This window comes from Scyliorhinus canicula, chromosome 1 (genome assembly GCF_902713615.1).
Source record: "Scyliorhinus canicula chromosome 1, sScyCan1.1, whole genome shotgun sequence".
NCBI lineage: Eukaryota > Metazoa > Chordata > Chondrichthyes > Carcharhiniformes > Scyliorhinidae > Scyliorhinus > Scyliorhinus canicula.
In genome coordinates this window covers 107,120,686-107,145,758 of record NC_052146.1, presented here as the reverse complement: position 1 = coordinate 107,145,758, position 25,073 = coordinate 107,120,686, and the positions used below count along the sequence as shown (strand labels likewise).

General features: G+C 48.1%; 1 protein-coding gene across 3 annotated transcripts in view; it reads right to left on the bottom strand.

Annotated features, from left to right (window-relative positions):
* Positions 1–25,073, bottom strand: part of LOC119966005 (parkin coregulated gene protein homolog) — a 433,653-nt gene that overhangs the window by 344,670 nt on the left and 63,910 nt on the right. The window contains exons 1-2 of one of the 3 annotated variants that reach the window (XM_038797139.1): positions 20,180–20,317; positions 19,882–20,040 (exon numbers count right to left, since the gene is read on the bottom strand). The exons of the other annotated variants lie outside the window; for them this stretch is intronic. The gene's annotated coding sequence lies outside the window, so the exon portion shown is untranslated. Of the gene's footprint in view, positions 1–19,881; positions 20,041–20,179; positions 20,318–25,073 lie in introns of those variants that run through there. 3 annotated transcript variants of the gene reach the window in all.

Below are 25,073 nucleotides of genomic sequence, written 5' to 3'. Positions count from 1 at the left end.
CCCACAGTCCAAAGATGTGCAGGTTAGGTGGATTGGCCATGATAATTTGCCCTTAGAGTCCAAAATTGCCTTTAGTGTTGGGTGGGGTTACTGGGTTATGGGGATAGGGTGGAGTTGTTGACCTTGGGTAGGGTGCTCTTTCCGAGAGCCAGTGCAGACTCGATGGACTGAATGGCCTCCTTCTGCACTGTAAATTCTATGAAATTCTATGAAAGTCCCTAAAGACCTCATTGACCTCTGCCCCCTGCCGCACCACATTCCCACCCCTATCCTTCACTCCACCAATCTCCCTAGCCGCGTCCCGCTTACGAAGCTGATGCGCCAGCATCCTGCTCGCCTTCTCTCTATATTCATAGAACGCTCCCTGCGCCTTCCTCCACTGTGTCTCCGCCTTTCTGGTGGTCAATAAATCAAACTTGGCCTGCAGGCTACGCCGCTCCCCCAGCAATCCCTCCTCCGGGGCCTCCGCGTACCTCCTATCTACACTCAGCAGCTCCCCCACCAGTCTCTCCCTTTTCCTCCTCTCCCCCCTCTCCCTAATGGGCTCGGATGGAGATCAGCTCCCCCCTAATCACTGCCTTCAGAGCCTCCCGCACCATCCCCACCCGGACCTCCCCAGTATCATTGACCTCGAGGTATCTCTCGATACATCCCCGGACCCTCCTACACACCTCCTCATCAGCCAACAACCCCACGTCCAGACGCCAAAGCGGGCGCTGATCCCGCACTCCCCCATCTCCAGATCCACCCAATGCGGAGCATGGTCCGAAATTGCTATAGCCGAATATTCGGCCTCCTCCACCCTCGGTACCAGTCCCCTACTTAGAACAAAGAAATCAATGCGGGAATAAACCCTGTGCACATGGGAGAAAAAAGAGTACTCCCGAGCCCTCGGCCTCTCAAACCTTCAGGGATCTACTCCTCCCATCTGGTCCATAAACCCCCTCAACACCTTGGCCGCCGCCGGCCTCCTGCCTGTCCTTGAATTAGAACGATCCAGTAGGGGATCCAGCACCGTATTGAAGTCCCCCCCCATGATCAAGCCCCCCACCTCCAGGCCAGGAATGCAGCCCAACATACGCCTCATGAAACCAGGATCATCCCAATTTGGGGCGTACACATTTACCAACACCACCCTCTCCCCCTGCAGCTTACCGCTCACCATCATATATCTACCGCCACTATCAGCCACCACCTCAGACGCCTCAAACGCTACCCTCTTCCCCACCAGGATCGCCATCCCCCGGTTCTTGGAGTCGAGCCCTGAGTGGAAAACCTGCCCCACCCACCCCTTCCTTAGACGGACCTGGTCCGCCACCTTCAGGTGGGTCTCCTGGAGCATGGCCACGTCCGCCTTCAGCCCCTTCAGATGCGAAAACACCCGGGCCTGCTTAACCGGCCCATTCAACCCCCTCACGTTCCACGTAATCAGCCGGATCAGGGGGCACCCCGCCCCCCTCGACTAGCCATAGCCCATCGACTGCTCGCCCCTGGCCAGCACCCATTCGACCCGTTTCCCACGGCGATAGAACCTCACCCCGACCCCCCCGACCCACACCAACTCCTCCCTGGCCAATCCAGCAGCAACCCGGTTCTCTTCCCCCCCCCCCCCCCCCCCCCCCCCCCCGCCAGGCTAGGACCCCTCCGAGCCGTGACGCTCCCTCCATAGTACTCCCGTGAGCCAGCTGACTTCTGCTGACCCCGGCAGCTCCTGCCCTAACTCCGTCCCCTCCCGATATGAGTTCCCCCCTCCTCCCCTGCATCAGCTCCTTGGCACCGCTTCAGCGCGGGAAAACGGATCTGATAGCCATGCCCCTTGCAACCAGCTCCACCCCCCTCGTCCCGCAGCACGGGAAACCAGAGAAAAGCCCGCGCTTTCACACTGCCCCACCCCACCCCCAAAACGCAGCTCCCAAACGACCCCCCCAACCCATCCACCAACTCCGTACAAACAAAAACACATATCAACCACAAACCCCAATACCCCCCTTAAAACACAAAACCATAACCAACATCATCCGAAAGCGAGAGAAAAAACAGAAACAAACAGAATAACCAGCAACAGCATAAACAATGATACAGAAATAATAAAACTCCCACAGCCCCCAATCTCTAGTTCGAGTCCAACTTTTCAGCCGGCACAAAGGCCCACGCCTCCTCCGGGGACTCAAAGTAGTGATGCCAGTCCTTGTAGGTGACCCACAGGCGCGCAGGCGGCAACATGCCGGACTTCACCTGCTTTCCGTGGAGCACCGCCTTCGTCCGGTTGAACCCGGCCCCCCACTTGCTACTCCTCACCTTCTTGGCCCATCGCAGAACACACTCCCGGTCACTGAACCGATGGAACCGCACCAGCACCGCCCGCGGGGGTTCATTCGCCTTAGGCCGCCTGGCCAGTACTCTGTGGGCCCGCTCCAGCTCCAGGGGCAGATGGAAGGATCCTGCCCCCACCAGTGAGTTCAGCATCACGGCCACATAGGCCGGCACGTCCGACCCCTCCAGCCCCTCCTCGAGGCCCAGGATCCGCAAGTTCTTCCTCCGTGATCGAAACTCCATCTCCTCGAACCGATCTTGCCACTTTTTGTGAAGCGCCTCGTGTATCTCCACCGTCCCCACGAGGGCCGAAACCTCCTCATCGCGCTCAGAGGCCTGCTGCTGCAACTCGAGTATCACTCCACCCTGGGTTGTCTGGGTCTCCAGCAGCTTACTAGTCGTTACCTTCAGGGATTCCAACAATTCCCCTTTCAGCTCCGTAAAATAGTGCAGAAGGGCCGCCTGCTGCTCCTCTGCCCATTGCCTCCACTCCTCAGGGGCTCCAGCGGCCGCCATTTTGTCCACCTTCCCCCTGCTTTTCCAGGGGAGCTGCTGCCGTTTTTCTCCTCGCCCCACTCCGAGTCCGCACCATAAATCCCGGGGGGTTTTGCTCCAGACCCTTTTATCCACCGGGAATCGTCGAATCAGCGCCGTTTGGGGCCCTTAAAAGAGCCCACAAGTCCTATTAAAGCGAGAACTGCCAAACTTGCGGCTTAGCTCCGCATAGCCGCAACCGGAAGTCTTGTTGCGTGTTGCTTAGCAAACATACTGAAAAGCATATCTATCGATCTCTATCTTGAAAATTTTCTTTTACTCAGTATCCGCAGCCTTTCAGGGGAGAGCCTTCCAGATTGACACCACACTTTGTGTGAAGGGATCACTGCACATCTCCAATTCAGGGGCTGGTTTAGCACACAGCTAAATCATTGGCTTTGAAAGCAGACCAAGGCAGGCCAACAGCACAGTTCAATTCCCATACCAGGCGCCGGAATGTGGCGACTAGGGGCTTTTCACAGTAACTTCATTTGAAACCTACTTGTGACAATAAGCGATTTTCATTTTTTCATTTCCGATTGCTTTCCTATCTGCAATGTTCATTGTCCCATGATCGGCGCCCATATCTTTAGGTACCTGGGACCCAGCTCTGGAATTCTCTCCTTATTAAATCTCCAACTCTATTTCATTAAAACATGCATAATGGCCACAAGAGTTAGAGGCAGGAGTAGGCCATTTGGCCCCTTGGGCCTGCTCCACCAGTTGATCAGATCATGGCTGATCTGACTGTGACCGTAACTCTATTTTCCTGTCTACCCCCTGTAATATTGATGGGCAACCTAGGCTAGGTGAGTGGGCCACATGAGTGGTACTCCTTCATCTCAGCCGACCACAAGATTGAAGCCAGGCTTGTTTACTCACCATGACCCCATGAATAAGGTTAAATACCTTTAATACACACCAAATATTTCATAAAGTGTTACAGAAAATGCTAATCATTTATATATTAATAAAACTATCACCATCGAATGGTAAAAACAAAATAAATATTTACACTTTGGGCACAGAGGGAGCGCACAGTTCTCACAGTCAATGTTGTGAGCAATCAGCACGCACCTCACTTCGTGTGTACTTGCTTTATATGCAAATCACTTCAGTTAAACCAGTCAGAAAAAAGCTATACAGCCAGATATCATGATATGCAGACATGCAGATAATGATATGCAGGCAGCTAATGAACACAGAGAACAGGACATGACCAATGAGCAGGCAGGACGCTCAGGGGTAGTATCTCACTATAAAAGGCACAAGGAACTCACACTCCGCCTCTTTCCATTGATGAACATCCACAGAGTGAGTCAGGGTGTATGTACAGTATCACACCTCCAGCATGTGGCTAAAAGCTAGTCTAGTTCAGTCAGATAGAATAACCACACTTATGTTAGCAGAGAATCGAACGCATAGAGAACTGTGCCAACTGTGCTACTGGTTCAATAAATCAGATTGAACTAACTTCAAGGTCTGGAGTATCTTTTGGTTAAAGCTGCATCCAGTTGCAGCCTGTGTTATCCCAGAGTACATAACACATCAACAGAAATCTATAGGATGTGGCACCCTGCACGTGGGTGATGGTCACCAAAATGTCCTGTGGGCTGTACCCTGAAACCAAATGGATCGCACGTGGCTCCCGGGCGCGATTGCAGTGCGGGGGTTCGGAGAATCATGGCCATAAAGTCAGCTCTATGCAATCCTGCAGCTAATGGATTGGCAGAATGATTCTTCCAGACACTTAAACATTCCATCAAGGCATCAAAAGACCAAGGTACATTAGCAAGAATAGTGAACAAATTTTTAATGTTTTACTGGAACACCACACACACACGACACCGAATTCACCAGCAATGTTGCTGTTCAAAAGGAAACTAAGAACACAGTTTGATTTGTTGATACCACCTGGCACTTCAGAGATTATTAAATGACAACTACAAGCACAGATTGCGAGGAGGGAACAAAACTCTAAAAAGCAAGTATTCACTCAAGGAGAGCGAGTACTGGCAAGGTGCTACACTATCAATGATATTGCTGTTATCCGAGCGAAAACATGTCCAATATCGTAGACCATACAGACAGATGATGAACGGGTTTGGCAACGTCAACTATAGCTTCACAAAGTGAAATCGCTGAAACCCCTCAAGAAGTATTTCCACTGGAAAATCTAAACAGTGATATTTCTGAACAACACCAAACACAAAGACAAATTCAGATTCTGTTTCTGAGGACTTTCCAATCAAATCGTCACTGGAGTAACTTCACAGGAAGTACCACCTACTGATGGAAAATAAGATACTTCCAAGGTCTCGAGTGGCCAGGTTCCAGAACATTGAGTACAACCCAAAAGAAATGGGTGTCCACCTGAGAGACTGTCATATTAAGTTGTCTACCATTGCTCTATAATCCCATAGTATAAAACGCTTCTCAAAAACTACCCCTTTAACCAAACTTTTCGTCAGCTGTCCTTATCTCTAGTATAGAGTATAGAACATACAGTGCAGAAGGAGGCCATTCGGCCCATCGAGTCTGCAACGACCCACTTAAGTCCTCACTTCCACCTATCCCTGTAGCCCAATAACCCCTCCTAACCTTTTTGCCCACTAAGGGCAATTTATCATGGCCAATCCACCTAACCTTGTCAGTGTAAAATATTGTTCCATAACACGCCTATGATGCGCCTTGAGATGTTTTACGATGTTGAAGCTGGTATGTCAATGTTTATTGTTGATTGACTTCCTGATTCCCTCCAAAGTGGTTGAGCTCCAGTTTTAATGTCCATTCAGTTTCCCCATCGGAGGGAAGAGTTTTTCCATCTGACTACACTGCTGAATCTAATTTTCATTTTAAACACCTGAATTAGATTACTCGTCAACTGTGTGAACTCCAGGTAGTGTAAGACACCTTTATGCAACTTTTCCTCATAACTTAATCCTTTAAAACCTGGGGCATGACTTCCCGGGTGCATTCCGGCGAGACTGTGGCCCGCATTCAACAGTACTTAGTGCCGGAAATTATCCCTCACAAGCTTCACGGCGGAAATGGCTATCCTGCCAGCTGATTTGCTTGAACCGTGCCCAGCAACGCCCCGCTAACAAGGGGAAACTGATCCGCTTATCCCACAGGTTATGATACTGACTGCATGTTCATTCTCTCGTAAGATCACCATCTGATGGCACCGAGCCATCAGGAGTCTCACCCCCACCCCTGCCACCCAAGAGAACACCTCAGAGGAGGAGAGATCCGGGCATGCCACCTTTGAGGCGTCACAGCCATAATCTCAACCTTCCGCCAGCGCAGAGACACACACCTCAGTGGGCGACACTAGTTGTCAGGCTTCTGGGGCACATTCTGGTGAGCACCCCACAGTTGCTGATGCACATCAGGTGGAGGCAGGAACATCCAAATGAGGCAGCAGTCAGACGTCTGCTGGACTCCAGTACTCAGCTGCATCCCAGTCAGATGCTGAGCCTCTGGACGAGATTATCCTGGAAGTGATACAGCCGTGAGATTCAGGAGCTAATGCCAGCGACTCTCTGGTGAAAGCATGGCCAATTGCAGGAGTCCCAAAAGATACAGGCGCAGGAGATAATGCTGACAATGTGTGGCACCGAGGTCAACACTGCTAGGGTGGTGACTGCAATGGAAAGTCTGCACAGAATCATAGAATTTACAGTGCAGAAGGAGGCCATTTGGCCCATTGAGTCTGCACCGGCCCTTGGGAAAGAGCGCCCCACTTAAGCCCATGCCTTCACCCTATCCCCATAACCCAGTAACCCCACCTAATCTTTTTGGACACTAAAAGCAATTTAGCATGGCCAATCCACCTAACCTGCACATCTTTGGACTGTGGAAGGAAACCAGAGCCCCGGAGGAAACCCACGCAGACATGGGAAGAACGTACAGACTCCGCACAGACAATGACCCAAGCCAGGAATCAAACCTGGGACCCTGGAGCTGTGAAGCAACCATGCTAACCACTGTGCTACTGTGCTGCCGTGCTACAGCACAAGGTCAGCGACATGAGTGGTGGTGTCCAAGGTGTCGCTAAGTCAGTGACGGCCATGGCTGAGGGCCTTGACAGCATGTCCCAGTCGCTGGGGGAAGCGTCCCAGACATAGATGGACATTGCCAAGGCACTCCTGAGCATGTCCCAGGCGCAGGTGGACATTGCTGGGCACTCCAGAGCATGGTCCAGTCATTGAAGAGCATCACCAAGGGTGTCAACACCATAGTGCAGACAACGGGGAGATGTCATACTGGCAGGGCTGAATGACGCAGAGGCCTCTGGAGCACAGTCCAGCAAACTCTCTGCCTCCTGGAGACTTCTAAAACCCCACGGGCACCCTCTGGGAGGAGGGAGCACTGAACCCAACTCACTGCCTTCCACCAGGGAGATGACTGTGGTCTCCACTTCACCCAAATCCCCCCCTCCTGACACTGGTGCATTCGGGGTCAGCGAGCAAAACAGATGGCATGGCGATGCCAGCGACACCGCAAAGTCAGCCGGGCACTTCAGGCCCACTAGAGGACGCCTGCCAAGAACATCAAAGGCCACAGGGTATGAGAAGCAGCAGGCTTCCTCCACCTCTGATAAGCATCTTGGGGACACACCGGCAGAGTACGGAAGCTTAAGAAGATTGAGGATCACTGAGTGGGCACTGGGGAGGGGTGGTGGCACCATCTTGAGGGTTTCAGATGTTCACAATTAAAACATGCTACACCTGATACATGCAAAGCCTGTCACATTATTCCTCACAATGGGCCTACCCCCCGTTGCCCTCCATTCTCCCCACAACCCGCCTCCGGCCACAGTGGTCCTACAGCAAGAGCCCCCGATACAGACCACATGCAGGTGATGGGTGTGAGCGCACTGTCAGCAGAAAGACAGGAGTCAGACTTTGGCATAAACCGAGGAGCATCAGAGCTAACGTCACAGCGAGTGATCATCCAGCCTTGGAAAATGAACTGCTAACAGTGCCGACACAAGGCCATCACCCTGGCACGATGTTACACAGACCCTAGGAGAGTCGACATGTGTAGGAGGGTAGTGATCAGGCGAGTGTAGAGGAGGGGGAAGGAGGCATTGAGGGAAAAGGAGAGATTGGGAGAAAGGGAGGCGTTAGATCGATTAGATTGCGAACCGGCTGGGGCCCAGCGTGGATCTCAATTTCTGCCTCTCCCATGATTTAACTGGCGAGCACGGATCCGCGCCGGGTGCAATGTGACTGGTAAATCGCTCGCACGCCCCCCCTACCCCCGACCCTATTTTGGGGCATTTGCATTGTGCACCATCCAAGGCCAATTTTTCTTTCCAGTCTCACTATAATGCCACAGAAGGTGTCCCTGTTTAAACATAAGCCTTGCCTGGAGAACATATTTCAAACTTTGTGACAGATCTGAGAAACTTTAGTGAATTTACAGAAAGGGAGTCATTTCCTGCTGATTTTCCTGTGCTTGGGGAGAGTCAACAGCTGCTAATCTTATGTGGAAACAATGACGGGGAGGGGGGGGGGGGGGGGGGGGGCGTCACCACCACCACCACCATCTAATTAACTGCAGGACGTTCCTATGAAGAATTAACCTCTGATTGCCCTAGTACATTTGCTTGTAGCACATCCCCAAATTTACTGTCAGTACTGGAATGGAAGGTCTTATCGTAAAGAGAAAATGTTCAACAATTTATGTTATTAGCCAGCGGAGGGGAATGCTGGACTGAGCCCTTGGTCTTCTTCAAATAGCACCAGGGGATTAAAAAAAGGATTCCCCTGACGAGACGGAGTCTCATTGTAATAAGAGAAAAGCAAATTACTGCGGATGCTGGAATCTGAAACGAAAGGGAAAATGCTGGAAAATCTCAGCAAGTCTGGCAGCATCTGTAGGGAGAGAAAAGAGCTAATGTTTCGAGTCCGATGACTCTTTGTCAAAGCTTTGACAAAGAGTCATCGGACTCGAAACATTAGCTCTTTTCTCTCCCTACAGATGCTGCCAGACTTGCTGAGATTTTCCGTCTCATTGTAATGTTTTGTCTGTAAAGTCAGTACTGCACAAAATGCTGAACATTCTGCCGACGTGTCAGCCCCTTGTCTGCCGCTTCAATCCACAGCCTCCAAACAGACATGAAAGCGACGAACTGACCCAATATGATGCCTGTAACCTGGCCGTGAGACTGAGCTCAGCCAGCAAGCACACTTGTTGAGTATGTGGTTAAGTAGACTGAGGTAATAAAGCAGTTTCATTTCATGGTCAGTGTTACTTTTACTACTATTAAATTCATTGCACGACTCAAAAAACTAATGTAAGCTTTATTTAATATACCCACAATAAAATGCCACATCATAGCAGAGCACAGGCTGCATTCTGATGGCACTTGGAGGTTGACTCAGTGGACAAACCCAATAGATTGTCGCTTGCCTTTGTGAACATTATGCCATATTCAGATAATTCATGTGAAAGTAATGACTTCACTGAAGCCCCCAAGGTAGATTCACACTCATTTTGATCCATTTTATGTACTCATTATTCATTTTATATACATAATGACATTAAAGTACTCTGTTTTCCCTTGGCGTCTTAGACCAGGAACGTATAAGAATGCCATTAATTTTAATGGGCTCCTTTTAGACTTGTGACACACTTGGTAGCGCTGGTCCGTGACTCTCTCTTTTGCAACAACTCAGTGTAGTTGTTCTAGTTCCTTATGCCAATTTGCGGGGAGACCATCGCGCCCAGTAATATCTTGCAGATTTGTGTCAGTGACATAATACAGTTGGACCATCTTGTTTGGCTCACCACAAACGCCTCATCCCTCACTGCCACCTCCACGATGATTGCTCAGTAAGCAGGGCCACCCCCCTCCAGCCCAAACCCATGCCAGAAGCTCTGGGCTCGAAAGGACCTGTTGACCATGGAAGGGCGTGGTTTTAGCAAGTTGGTAACCGGCCTGCTAAATCCTCCCCACCCTCCCCCGAAGAGAAAGAAAATTGCCTGTGAAGATAGGAAACAATTACATTCACTTAGCCAGCAGCTTCACCACCCCAAACCTCACAGTAAATCAGTAAGCTATGATGACCAAGCGGTCAAGAGGCGGACTCCAGTGAGGTTGCCCCAGGTAGGCCCGAACCCTGCCCACAGCGACTGTGATTCACGGGTTGCCGAGTGATTGGTGTCCTCACTATTGTATTTTGTATTTTGATATTGGCACGGTAGCCAAGTGATTGGCGGAGCCCAAATTGTATTTTGATACTGTTACTAAATAAATATTCTCACAGTAACTCATTGCCATGCTAGAGTTTATTTAACACTCGAAAGTCAGCTGTTGGTTTTCTGCAGCAATCACGTCTCCGACAAGCAATTGATGTTGGCTCTAGTTTCTTGTCTGGAGGTTCTGTGACAGGTGTTTCTCTCTGGGATTTTACTGCAAGGCTCCTGTTTTATATCCATTTGCCGCGATGCCTCCATTTCTCATGGGGATTCGCAGTGACCCTCCCATTCATCAAAAGCCGGTTGACAAGGTGCGGTCTCTGCTGCTCCATGCTCCTGGAACAGATGGCTGTGAGAGGGGCTCTGTGCAGGAGGGGAGCAACTGGAGAGTCAACAGTAAAATAAACCGGAGTGATGTCTGGGTGGGACCAATGTTCCTTACACTCATCACTTTGTCAGCAATTTGTTGTTCCCATATGGTGGCTTTAGAGCAGTTGATTTGAAAGAGCCAGCACAGAGGACTCAATGGCACAAATGGCCTGATTTTGCATTGTACCATTCTCGGATTTTAAATGGGAGGAAATGTGAGAGGAGAATTCTCCACACATGCAAATCTATGAAGCTTTGAAAAGCTGACGAGCAGCTGCAGAAATATTCATAAGCGCTGCTCCCAATTTATATTCCACCAGCTGCCTGTCAGTAATGACTCTGCTGTTGCCGTTTGTATCTCCTTCGGACCGTCTCTTGTTTCTTACTTGTCCCAGCGCCACACCCTTTCTTGACCTTGCATCGTTGTCAGTTCGCCACTGCTCTCCACGCTCTTGTTCTGCACCAACTGCTCCAGCCCCGTACCCTTTAAAAATGTTTTCATGGGATGGAGGGTTCACTGGCAAGGTCAACATTGTTGCCCATCCTTAACTACCCTTGAAATTAGAGGTTGCAGTGAGTCACCTTCTTGAACCCCCACGGTCCATTTAGTGCGGGTACACCCGCAGTTCTAGCAGTTTGGTACAACCCAGTGGCTTGCTGGGCCATTTCAGAGGGCAGTTAACAATCAACCACATTACCATAAGACTTTTAGGACATAGGAGCAAAATTAGGCCACAAAATTGGGTCTGCTCCGCCATTCAATCATGGCTGATATTTTCTCATCCCCATTCTCCTCCCTTCTCCCCATAACCCCTGACTCCCTTATTAATCAAGAACGTATCTATCTCTGTCTTAAAGACACTCAGTGATTTGGCCTCCACAGACTTCTGCGGCAAAGAGTTCCACAGATTCACTACCCTCTGGCTGAAGAAATTCCTCCTTATCTCTGTTTTAAAGGATCGTCCCTTTAGTCTGAGGTTGTGTCCTCTGCTTCTAGTTTTTCCTACAAGTGGAAACATCCTTTCCATGTCCACGCTATCCAGGCCTTGCAGTATCTTGTAAGTTTCAATAAGATCCCCCCTCATCCTTCTAAACTCCAACGAGTACAGTCCTCAACCGTTCCTCATACGACAAGCTGTTCATTCAAGGGATCATTCCTATGAACCTCCTCTGGCCCTTTCCAAGGTCAGCACATCCTTCCTTACATACGGGGTCCAAAACTGCTCACAGTACTCCAAATGGGGTCTGACCAGAGCCTTATACAGCTTCAGAAGTACATCCCTGGTCTTGTATTCTGGCTCCGTCAACATGAATGCTAACATTGCATTTGCCTTCCTAACTGCCGATTGAATCTACCCATTAGCCTCAAGAGAATCGTGAACTAGGACTCCCAAGTCCCTTTGTGCTTCTAATTTCCTAAGCATCTCCCCATTTAGAAAATAGTCTATGCCTCCATTTCTCCTTCCAAAGTGCGTAACCTCACATTTTTCCACATTGTATTACATCTGCCACTTCTTTGCCCACTCTCCTAGCCTGTCCAAGTCCTTCTGCAACCCGCCTGCTTCCTCAATACTACCTGCCCCTCTACAGATCTTTATATTATTTGCAAACTTAGCAATAGTGCCTTCAATACCTTCTTCCAGATCATTAATGTATATTGTGAAAAGTTATGGTCCCAGCACAGACCCCTGAGGCACACCACTAGTCACCGGCTGCCATCCTGAAAAAGACCCCTTTATCCCCATTCTCTGCCTTCTGCCAGTCAGCCAATCCTCTATCCATGCCAGGATCTTACCCTTAACACCATGGGCTCTTAACTTAAATAAATCACATCCACTGGTTCTCCTTTGTCTAAATTCCTTGTTACTTCTTTAAAGAACTCTAACAGATTTGTCAGACATGACCTCAGCTTGACGAAGCTGTACTGACTCAGTCCTACTTTATCATGCACTTCCAAGTACTCCACGATTTCATCTTTAATAATGGACTCTAAAATCTTACCAATGACCAAAGTCAGGCTAACTGGCCTATAATTTCTTGTCTTCTGCCTCACTCCCTTCTTAAACAGGGGTGTTACATTAGCCACTTTCCAGTCCTCTGGGACTCTTCCTGCCTCCAGTGATTCCTGAAAGATAAACACCAATGCCTCCACAATCTCCTCAGCTATCTCCTTTAGAATCCTGGGGTGTAGTCCATCCGGTCCAGGTGACTTATCCACCTTCAGACCTTTCAGTTTCCCCAGAACCTTCTCCTTAGTAATGGTCACTGCACTCACCTCTGCCCCCTGGTTCTCCTGGAGCTCTGGAATCCCACTGGTGTCTTCCACCATGAAGACTGATGCAAAGTAACTATTTCGGTTTGTCTGCCATTTCTTCGTTTCCTATTATTACTTCTCCAGCCACATTTTGTAGTGGTCCAATATCTATTTTTGCTTCTCTCTTACCTTTTATATACTGCAAAAAACTCTTTGTATCTTCCTTTATATTACTAGCTAGCTGCACTCATACTTCATATTCTCACAGTTATTGCTTTTTTAGTTTTCCTCTGCTCATTTTAAAAAATTTTTAGAGTACCCAATTCATTTTTTTCAATTGAGGGGCAATTTAGCATGGCCAATCCACCTAGTCTGCACATCTTTGGGTTGTGGGGGCGAAACCCATGCAGACATGGGGAGAATGTGCAAACTCCATATGGACAGTGATCCAGAGCCAGGATCAAACCTGGGACCTTGGCGCTGTGAGGCCGCAGTGCTAACCACTGTTCCACCATGCTGCCCTCTCTGCTCACTTTTAAAGGCTTCCCAATCCTATGTTTCCCACTAATCCTCGCCACTTTGTATGTTTTTTCTTTAGCTTTTATGCTGTCCTTGACTTCCCTTGTCAGCCATGGATGCCTTGTCCTCCCCTTAGCATGGTTCCTCCTCCTTGAGATGAATTTCTGTTGTGCCTCCCGAATAACCCCCAAAAATGCCTGCCATTGCTGTTCCACTGTCTTCCCTGCTAGGCTCCTTTTCCAATCAACTCTGACAGCTCCTCCGTCATGTCTTTAGTTACCCTTATTTAATTGTAATACCGTCACATCTGATTCCAGCTTCTCCCTCTCAAACTGCAGGGTACATTCTATCATATTGTGGTCACTATGCTCCCTAAGAGTTCCCTCACCTTAAGTTCCCTAATCAAGTCTGCCTCATTACACATCATCAAATCCAGAATTGCCTGTTGTGGGGTCTGGGGGGTGGTGGTTGTTCAAGGACCCACCAGCAGGTGAGTTAGGGTTTTTTTGGGGGGGGTCACGTCGGGAGGGGGGTCAAGAGATTGTGGTGCCAGTTAAAAATAGCAACCCGATCTCTTGCTGCAGTGAAGAGCTCTGTGTCAGAGCTCCTCAGTGTAGAAAATGACGCTAAGTGCTGCCTCGGGTGGGGTCATTCCCCGCTGGGGATCGAAAGAGCAATATAGTACAATTAGATAGTGGGGTCGTTCCCAGCAGTACAAGTCTCAGGAACAACCCCGCTAACCCCATCCAGAACAGTCTCTGATTTTTTTTGGGCTAGATCGCACCTTGAGTCTTTGCCTGATGATTATATCTCTGTCGAACTCAAACAATGTAAAAGGGTATTTGGGTTCCAGTGCGAGGCTGTGCACAACCACATTAGAATAAGTCTAATTTATCAAAACACCTCTTTTAAAACTTACAGTTCTCACTACATCAGAACTTCATGGTGAAGATAGGTCATTCACAACCTGGCCCAACAGGTTGAGTATCAGTCTGTGAATTCTTCCAGCCCCAACATCAGACAGTCAGAATGGGAGAGATTCCTGGTCAGCCATGAGATGGAAAGAATGTTACCATCACTATCCATAGCTCCAAACTACGTCGAGAAGTTTGAGCTGGATTCTCTGGTCCCACATCCACGGGTTTCTCGACAGTGTGCTGTTGGCTGGCGGCAGGATACTACCCCCCACCCCCACCCTCCTCCGCTTGCCAAAGGGATTTGCCATTGAAGCCACCCCATGTCACTGGGGAACCCACAGGCATGGGTGCACTGCCGGTGTGGACAGAGAATGCCAATCGCCAGAGAATTCTGGCCTATGTTGCCACAGCAACTGGCACTCCCTGAGTGAGCTGTAACACAACAGCACCACAGTTACTAACAGGATTTTACTATTTCATTTACTTATCAACCTGCCCATAAATATATAGAGGTTTGTTATATTTCCTGACAAGATTTGAGTACTCTATTCCCTTGCCAGGCTATTTTGCCTTGATGTCAGCTGTGGCCCACTGACAGCAAGTTGACTGAACCAGAATGCTGGGGGTTTACGTCCCAGTTCAGAGACGTGAGTACAGAATCCAGGCTGAATCTTCAGTGCAGTACTGAGGGAACATTGGCAAAATCATAAATTCCTAAATGTTGGCAACATTGTTCTTTTTATCAATGTTACACTTGATCTTTTCTCACTGAGTTACAGCTTCCTTCTCTGGTTATCTGACCTTTTGTTGCGCATATTATGCAGTCCCACCTCCCCCCACCCCAAAACTGCCCCAGGCCAAACATTATTTCCAGTCACCATCGCTCGCCCCTGTTCATTGTTTGTTGAAAATAAAATGAGAGGAATAAATTTATCATCCAATGGGTGAAAAGTTATTTTGGCCCCTATTTTCTGGTCACGTTGTTTCATGCCCTGTCTTCATCAACCAGCTGCTAGCAGATGCAGGAGGCCAGCCTGAACTGACTCGCCACTCCATCCCCACGGAGAGGAATGATGCACAATGTCGGACGATTTCTGCAAAGAATTCATTTCAGGTCAGCCACCAACCGAGAGAACTGCAGGCATTAACGTGCAGTCCCTGCTCTTTGACAGACTGCAATGATATGTATGAGTGTAATGTCACCGGGGATAGCTTATAGCCAGCTCACAAAACAGATACAAACTCTCTGACTGCCACTGCCCACAACCCCCCGCCCCCTCCGCCACACCCCCTCCCCTCCCACTCACCACACCCTGCCTCCTCCCCAGCCTAACCTGGGAAACAACTCAAGACAAATATAACAAAACTATCAGCAACTTTACTCAATGAGTAGTTGGCGCATTATAACGAGGAAGATTCCAGATCCAATCCTGGTGCTTGGTCACCCGACCTCAGGAAGGACACAGCTGGAGAAGGGAACACGCAAGGCTGGGTCAAGAAAAATGGACAACATTATAAAGGGCTGTATTCTCCGTTCCTGAGACTAAGTGATGACGCTGGGACAGGATTCGTGGATTTTCACAATAGCAAAACTGGCACCGAATCTGGACCAATTCAGCAACTGTGGAGGGGCTAGCACCGTGTGCAGTGTGCAACACAATCAGTTCCAATGAAAAACGGTGCAGGATTTGCCGGGTCCATGAACGACACTTGGGAGGCTGACAAGCTGCAGCCGCATACACACATTACACGCCCCACACACATTCATCCCAGCCAACACGATGGCACTGGTTGTGCTGGAACATGCCCATACAGCTGATGGGTCGGTTGAGGCCAGAGGTCACCCAGGGGGGTGGCTGTGGGAACATCCATATGACCCGTGGTCCTATGTTAACAGTGGGCTGTCAGTGCGCATCTGCATGGCTGCCTTGCCGGCTGTGGTAATGGTGTTCCGTGCCCATCCACCCCGACCCCACAGCCCACCTCCTGGGCACCCCCGCTACTTCCCCCAGCACTGGCAGAAGCCCCCCAGCCAGTGGCACAAATGTCAGCAAACGATGCCGATGTTAGACATGTTCTGTACCCCTTCTCTCTCCCTCAGCAGCCACAATGCCGGTTTCACGATTTTAAAAAACATAAGTCAACCTCGCCGTCGGGAACTCAGCCCATTGGAGGAGAAAAATCGCAGAGGCCCCGGAGAATACCAGGTCAGGCCCGCTAATGATATGTAAATGTTGTGTACTGTATTTGCGTTCCGGAACGCATTGATCCGCTGTCAAGGTGATGGAGAATTACGATTTGGCGTCAAATCGGCACCCACCGCTATTTTGGCCAAATTCTCCGCCCAATTGCATTTCCCAATTTCGGTGTCAGCCAGTGGAGTATTCATATAGCACCTTTCACAACCTCAGGGCACCTAAAGTGCTATTGATGTCTAGTCACTCTTGTAAAGTAGGGCATACAGCAGCCAATCTCCCACAGTACAATCCCACAAATAGTAATGCGATGCTGATCAAGTTATCTGTTTTGGTGATGTTGAGTGAGGGATAAATATTAGCCAGGAAACCGGAGAGACCTCCCCCTGCTGTTCTTCAGAACAATGTAAGAAGTCTTACAACGCCAGGTTAAAGTCCAACAGGTTTGTTTCAAACACGAGCTTTCGGAGCGCAGCTCCTTCCTCAGGTGAATGGAGAGGTATGTTCCAGAAACATTTATATAGACAAAGTCAGAGATGCTGGACAATGCTTGGAATGTGGGTAATCAAATCATTACAGATCCAGGGAGAGGGATAATCCCAGGTTAAAGAGGTGTGAATTGTCTCAAGCCAGAACAGTTGGTAGGATTTTGCAAGTCCAGGCCAGATGGTGGGGGGTGGATGTAATGCGACATGAATCCAAGATCCCTGTTGAGGCCGCACTCATGCGTGCGGAACTTAGCTATAAGTTTTTGCTCGGCAATTCTGCGTTGTCGCATGTGCTGAAGACCGCCTTGGAGAACACTTACCCGGAGATCAGAAGCTGAATGCCCTTGACTGCTGAAGTGTTCTCCGACTGGAAGGGAACATTCCTGCCTGGTGATTGTCGCACGATGCCCGTTCATTCATTGTCGCAGTGTCTGCATGGTCTCGCCAATGTACCACGCTTCGGGACATCCTTTCCTGCAGCGTATAAGGTAGACTACATTGGTCGAGTCGCACGAGTACATGTCACATGCGACAACGCAGAATTGCCGAGCAAAAACTTATAGCTAAGTTCCGCACGCATGAGTGCGGCCTCAACAGGGATCTTGGATTCATGTCGCATTACATCCACCCCCCACCATCTGGCCTGGACTTGCAAAATCCGACCAACTGTTCTGGCTTGAGACAATTCACACCTCTTTAACCTGTGATTATCCCTCTCCCTGGATCTGTAATGATTTGATTACCTGCAAATGCTCGCATTCCAAGCATTGTCCAGCATCTCTGACTTTGTCTATATAAATGTTTCTGGAACATACGTCTCCATTCACCTGAGGAAGGAGCTGACCTCCGAAAGCTCGTGTTTGAAACAAACCTGTTGGACTTTAACCTGGTGTTGTAAGACTTCTTACTGTGCTCACCCCAGTCCAACGCCGGCATCTCCACATCATGGCTTCAGAACAATAGCATGGGATCTTTTGCATCTACCCGAGAAAGGTAAACATCACTTTAGTTTAACCTGTTATGCAGCTGATGAAATCTCTAACAGTGCAGCACTCCATTGCTTTTAGACTGGAGTGTCAGTCTTTTGTAGTCAAGGCATAACCTTCCGCTGTGCTTGGCAGTGGCATCTTCTGGCAAAGTCCTGCTGCGAGTTTCTTGCAGATGCATGGATAGGAGCCCCCATTGACAGCAATAGGATCAGAAGATCCCACCATTAGCCAATGGTGGCCCCCCTCCTCTGCCGCAGGGGCGCCCGGAAAATCCCACCCAGAGATACCCATGTTAACATTCAACAACAAGAGGAATTGATCAGAGTTCCTGTTACTGATCACTACTTGCTAATTGCCTGCTCAAAGAATTTGGGGTGTTTGTGGAGTCAGCGTGAGGACACAATTAAGGTTGGCTGTGGCATTAGATGTAAGTCAACCAAAAAAGTTGTATGTCCGGTTTTGGGCGTCTTTAATGGGGTGTTTCGCTGTGGCTGCACATTTTTGGCCTCTCTCCGCCGAGGCTGCATTTGAGCCATTTCCTGCTGGTGAGCTGCCCTCGTCTCTCCCCTCCTTTCAGACCCCCTCCCCGTTATTTATCCTACCAACCTTGGGGAGGCCTCTGGTAACATCCCCTCACCCCCTCCGCTCGGTAAGGCCCCCCCGGGCCCAACCTTTGGCAGTGCCAACCTGGCACCTGGGCACATTGGTATAGTCAGACTGGCACCATACGAGTGCCCCTGACAACCTGGCACTGCCAGATGTAAGAGTGGCAATGCCAGGGTGTCTGTGTGGCATTGCCAGGGTGCCAGGCTGACAGTGCCAATGTGCAAGTGAGAATGCCACCCTCCCCTGTCCTCGACCACCTAGGGGTCTCTAATGGCCTGGGTGACGTCGCCAGGTGCCATTATAACTTGGTTTGTGTGGACCAATACTAAACAACGCCCTCATGAGGTCTCCCAGGCATGGCGAGAATCCGGTGAACGCATATTATTAGGCTCATTCATATATGCTGACTTGGATCACGGCTAGTCGAGGGTGGGATCCTGGTGGCAGCATCGCGCAAGATTCCGTTAAATCTCGCGAGATGCTTTGAGCATTGCAAATCCATGCAAGTTCTGGCACAAGATTTGGCAGCCTCTTTCTGCCACCACTTCACTATTGTCACAATTCACACAATTACTATTGTTACATTCACACTGCAATGAAGTTATCGTGAAAACCCCCAGTCACCATATTCCGGTGCCTGTTTGGGTACACAGAGGGAGAATTCAGAATGTCCAATTCATCTAACAAGTACGTCATTCGGGACTTGTGGGAGGAAGCCAGAGCATCCAGAGGAAACCCGCACAGCCAGTGACCCAAGCGGGAATGGAACCTGGGACCCTGGCGCTGTGAAGTGACAGTGCTAACCACTGTGCTACCATGCCGCCCATTGGGCTTGACGAGGTTACTTACTGACGCCCGTTAACATTGATTGAAGAATCTACCTGTGGTCATTGTCATAGCTAACTTGTGAATGATGACCACATTCATTCACCTGAGGAAGGAGCAGTGCTCCGAAAGCTAGTGTTTGAAACAAACCTGTTGGGCTTTAACCTGCTGTTGTAAGACTTCTTACTGTGCTCACCCCAGTCCAACGCCGGCATCTCTACAGCATGATGACCACATCGGCCACGCACTGAAACGCTACCTCAGCTAAAAGCTAACACCTTCCAGAGAGATGGGGAGGAGGACAAAAACAATGAAAAGATCGCAAAGTAAACAAATAAATCTCCTGAATTATATTTGTCTCTGTCACAGGCAGTTTACTTGATGCACTGTTCTACTGATAAAGGATGCAATTTAAAACTAGCATGGCTCATTTCTTTGCAATCCCTCTTATACTTATTTTTGGCATAAAATGATGGGCACTTTCAAGAAAAAAAGTGTTTTGAAAATATTACATTTATAAATAATAAAGCACAGTTTTATTTTATTTATAGACCAATGCTCAAGCTGGTCTGAATGCGCAGGCCATCACTTGGTGCGGGGAACATATTTCAGAAAGCTGAATGAGGAACAAGCTTATTTCTTCACAATTGATTTGCTTACTTGTACAAATGCAGTGCAAGTTCTTCCCTGTAACTTCGAATCTCTGAATCCCAATGTCAATTTATGCTTTCTCGAATTCAGCGCAATCAGTCATCACCAAGACATGACAGGCATCATTAGAAAATAAAAGCTCTCTTTTAAAAAAGCGAATCGGCATGCCTGAAGTGAAAAACAAAGACGTTGCACACTGCAGCTTTAAATAGACACTCCACAATCACGCATAGGTAAGTGTAGAACAAATCACTTTCAGTATTAAATAAGTGCAATTGAGTGAAGAACATCGAGTTCTTTCATTCACCTTAGACCTCGGTGTAAACAATCACCATTAAATACAAACTTTATCCGGATGGTGGTTTCAGCTGACAGGAGGAGACAGAGAAATGTGACAGGATTAGTGAACAAGAGGAATCTGACCAGGACAGCGTCATCTGTCTTGTCTCCTGGGCCAAGAGGAAGCGAGGCAGTCTGACAAGTGTTTGAGGGCATTAAGGTCACAGCATCTGTTGAAAACAGGAAACTGCACAGGCGCCTGCTGTTTGAGGGCAGGTAAACACTGGGAAGGACAGCGGCACCTGTGCGGAATGAACAAAGGAGGTACATCCGAGATGTCTGCACATTCCAAAATGCTGCGAACATAAATGATTCCTTTAAGAAAAATGAAGTATTTTCAAATAATAGACAAAACTTTTTGGTTGTGGAATCTCTTTTCTAACGGATTAATAATCATAATCTCCCCCCCCCCCCCCCCCCCCCACCCCCTATCTAAATTCTGATGCTAATGATATGGAAGTGTTGAATTTAAAGAATGTTTTAATAATGCTTTGAAGAAAACAGGCACTTACATGCCAGTATTTATTTAGAGATAAAATAGTGAGTTTCCTACTGCTCTTAGTACTCCTCCATGTTCCCTACTACAGGCTACCCACTTTACACCGCGCATTTATAATAATAATCTTTATTGTCACAAGTAGGCTTACATTGAAGTTACTGTGAAAAGCCCCTAGTCTCCACACTCCATAGCGTTGTTCGGGTACACCGAGGGAGAATTCAGAATGCCCAATTCATCTATCAAGCACGTCTTGATGACTGCAGTCCGCTTCTGCCTCCCGTCTGAAACCAAGCCTGCCTCCAGCTACGGAGGCCACAAACCCACAAGCCCACGCCTGCTCAGTAAATGTTTCTGGGCCCATTGAAAGTCTCAGTTTGAGAACTGCACCAGAAGAACACTGGGATCTACATTTAGTTAAACAAGCTCTCTCCCTGAAATGGCGGTGGAGGCAGAGTTTTTGAACATTTATAAGGGCGAGATGGATAGATACTCGATTAACAAGGGGATGATAGGTTATTGGAGATAGGAGGGAAGTAAATTTGAAGATACCATCAGATTAGTCATAATCTTATTAAATGGCGGAATAGGCTCGAGGGGCTGAATGGCCTACTCCTCCTGCTCCTTGTTCATATGAACCACTTTTACCCTGTATTTTGGCCAGATTCTTCAGAAAGTAAAGTAGTCCATGTCCAAATGCAGCAAAATTTGGACAATATCCAGGTTTAGGCTGAAAGTGCCAAGTAACATTTGTGCCACACAAGTGCCATACAATTACTACCTCCAACAAGAGAGGATCTAACCATTGTCCCTTGACATTCAATTCCATAATACCCTGCTATCAACATCCCGGGAGTTACCATTGACCAGAAACAGAACTGGACTGGCATATAAATACTGTGGCTACCAGAGCAGGTCAAATGCTAGGAATCCTATGGCAAGTACCTCATCCCCTGACTCCCCAAAGCCTGTCCACCATCTACAAGGCACATGTCAGGAGTGTAATGGAATGCTCTCCAGTTGCCTGGATGAGTGCAGCTCCAACAACATTGAAGAAGATTGACACCATAGGGCAGCACAGTAGCACAGTGGTTAGCATTTTGGCTTCACAGCGCCAGGGTCTCAGGTTCGATTCCCCGCTGGGTCACTGTCTGTGTATAGTCTGCACGTTCTCCCCGTGTATGCGTGAGTTTCCTCTGGGTGCTCCGGTTTCCTCCCACTAATCCCAAAAGACGTGCTGTTAGGTAAATCTAAATTGGGTTTTCTAAATTCTCCCTCTGTGTATCCCAACAGACACCAGAGTGTGGCAACTAGGGGCTTTTTACAGTAACTTCATTGCAATGTAAGCCTACTTGTGACAATAAAAGATTATTATTAAGCAGCCCACTTGATTGCTTCCCCTTTCAGAAACATTCCCCTCCACCGCCAACGAACAGTGTCAGCCGTGTGTACCATCTACAAGATGCACTGCAGGAATTCACCAATGTTCCTTAGGCATTAACTTCCAAACCCATGGCCACTACCATCTAGAAGGACAAGAGCAGCCGATACCTAGGAACACCACCACCTGGAGGTTCTTCTCCAAGTCATTTACCATCCTGACTTGGAAATATATTACTAATTCTTCACTCTCATTGAGCCCAAACCCTGAAACTTCCTTCCCAACAGCACTGTGAGTGGATCTACACCTCAGGATCTGCAGGGTTTCAAGAAGGCAGCTCACCATCACTGCCTGAATGACAACTGTTGATGGGCATAAATGCTGACCTAGCCAGAAACGCCCACATCCCATCAATGAATTTTTACAAAGTTAGGTGTGTGAGATAAATGGGAATCATAAAATCCCTCCCGTGCAGAAGGGGGCCATTTGGCCCACCGGTTCTGCAGTGACTCTCCGAAAGAGCCCTCAACCCAGGTCCGCTCTCTCACCCACCCCATCCTATCCCATAACCTAACCTGCACATCCTGGACTATAAGACAATTTTTTTATCATGGTCAATCCACCCAGGGTGGGCGAAACTTAAAAGCCCACCTCATGTATCTCAACTGCATGGAACACCAGTATGAGTATCACTCGCCTATCCGTCAAGACATTGCTCAGCAGTGTTACCTTGTTTCCTTCTGCAAAGGCTACAAAACAGCCAACAATGCAATGAAATTCTCTTTTGCTTTGTTATTCTAGAATCTCAAGACAAAGAAAAGTCACACCAAACCAAACATATTTTGTCTACAGAAATGTCACCTTTATTAAGAAAGTAACAACTCTGGGCAGTTTTATGAAATGTAGCTGAAACTAATTCTCAAGGTGAGTCTCTGTGTAGAGATCTTTACTCATAAAATAAATCCTGCTCCCATTTTCACCCCCTCTCCAGATTACAAATATTGACAGTTTTATATAAAGATTACAGATAACACAACTTTCCCAAGCAGAATCACTTTGGAAAGGTTTCGAAACAATTACACTGCTCTCAGCACAAAACATATTTTCATTGCCTATTGATTGCTCAATTCAATCTATCAGCCTTTGACTGATTCCCTTTCCTACATCACTCTCTCTACTAATTGATTTTTCTTTTATTACACAGAACACTGGTTCCAAACCCAGATCGTTCGCTGCAGAGACAGCATCAGCGTTGCTGAGCCAAGACATTTTCAGCTTTTGTAACAAAGGTGGGTTTAATTGATTGCTGATGTAACGGAACATGGAGCAAAAAGAAAGTATTGGTACATGACTTTGCATCTCAACATCGTGGAGTACGTAAGAATACCTTCCAATGTTATAGACACAATGGACGGAATTTTCCATGCCCCCCCCAACGAGTGTTTCACAGCGGCAGAGGTGGCCTGTCATTGGCCGGCGGTGGGATTTTCTGATCCCACGCTGTCAGTGGGGCTTCCATTGTTTGCATCCTCTGCCGCCTGGGAGCCCGCGGTGGGGGTTCACTGTCGTCGGGCATGGAAGATCCCACTGATGGCGATGGCCACAAAATGCCAGCCACTAACTCTTAATTAAAGAATCGCTTTGCAACAACTGGTATATACTGGCGCTGGGGATCTTTAACACAATCGCCACCGCTTTCCTCTCACTGCCTTAATATAGTCTGGGTCAGGAAGCCTTCCTGCCCCAATGCTAATGGAGGCCCTTAATTGCAGAATACGCGTCCATCTAAAGGTCTCATCCTGCAGTCGCTGGTGTGTTCACCCAGTGGTGGGCTGGAGATTCACCATGTAGGAAGCCCAAAGGATAAACCTAGTCAGAAGGAAGTTGTTCCCTCATTCAATAGTACTAATTGCCTGTTCATAGAATCAAGCATCGAGAGGGGACGGAGGCTCTTGGGAGCTGTGGAGGAAGAGTTAACATCGGAAGCATACATGTTGCCAATGTAATAATGATGTCAGATCACATGACTGAGAAGTGAATGAGATTGGGAAGCAGGAGAAGCTCAGACCTCGTGCATACATCCAAATGTGTAGATATTTGCTGTAAATGCGCTCATTATGTTCTCATTTTGTTAATTCACGCCCAATGGTTTTGTTCTTCCCAATATTGAGCTGGAGGAAATTTCTGCTTATCCAATACTGGAGGTCAGGCAAATTGTCTGCCAATTTAGAGACAGGTCAAGGCGGGTGTTGTCAATGCATGTAGAAACTGACACTGTGGCAGGATGATGCCAACCAGGAGCAAATTGTAGCTGAGAATTAGGAGCAACCCAAGACTGATCCTTGGGGACTCCAGAGGTAATTATGCCATAGCAGAAAGAGAAAGCATTGCAGGTTATTCTCAGACTATGATGCGATAGATAAAAATGGAATCAGATTAAAGCAGTCACAGTCACATTGGTGGAGAGGCTTTGAAGGAGGAATGGTCTGGCAAAACGGTCAAACGCTGTACTCAGGTTCTGAAGGATGTGTGACATTATGATAAATGTACAGAACTGAAGGGTTAATGTTATGTCCAAACAAACCAGTAGAGGGAGCTGGACACAGACCTATATAAGGCATCAGTGCTAAGCCTTCTGGGAGAGAGGTTGAGGAGAAGGCTAGAAGACAGACTGCAGGAAAGATAGTGTGAGTGAGAGCGGATCATAGTTATTGTATTAGTGTCAAGGTAAGTAGTAGATGAGTGTAGATTGTATGTTTATTTCAACTGTTTATTATATAGGAGTAAGCATCAAATCCAATTAAGTAGTGTAAATAAATCTTTAGCTTTGTTAAGTATAAAAGCTAGTGTGGTCTTTGTGAACACTACGCCAACCATCCCCGGATTAGAACCACAAAGAACACCACAGGACAAGAAGAGGCAGCTCATGACTGGTCTTAAAACCTTATTCCCAAAATGTTATTGAATAGTACATTCCCAGCGGTG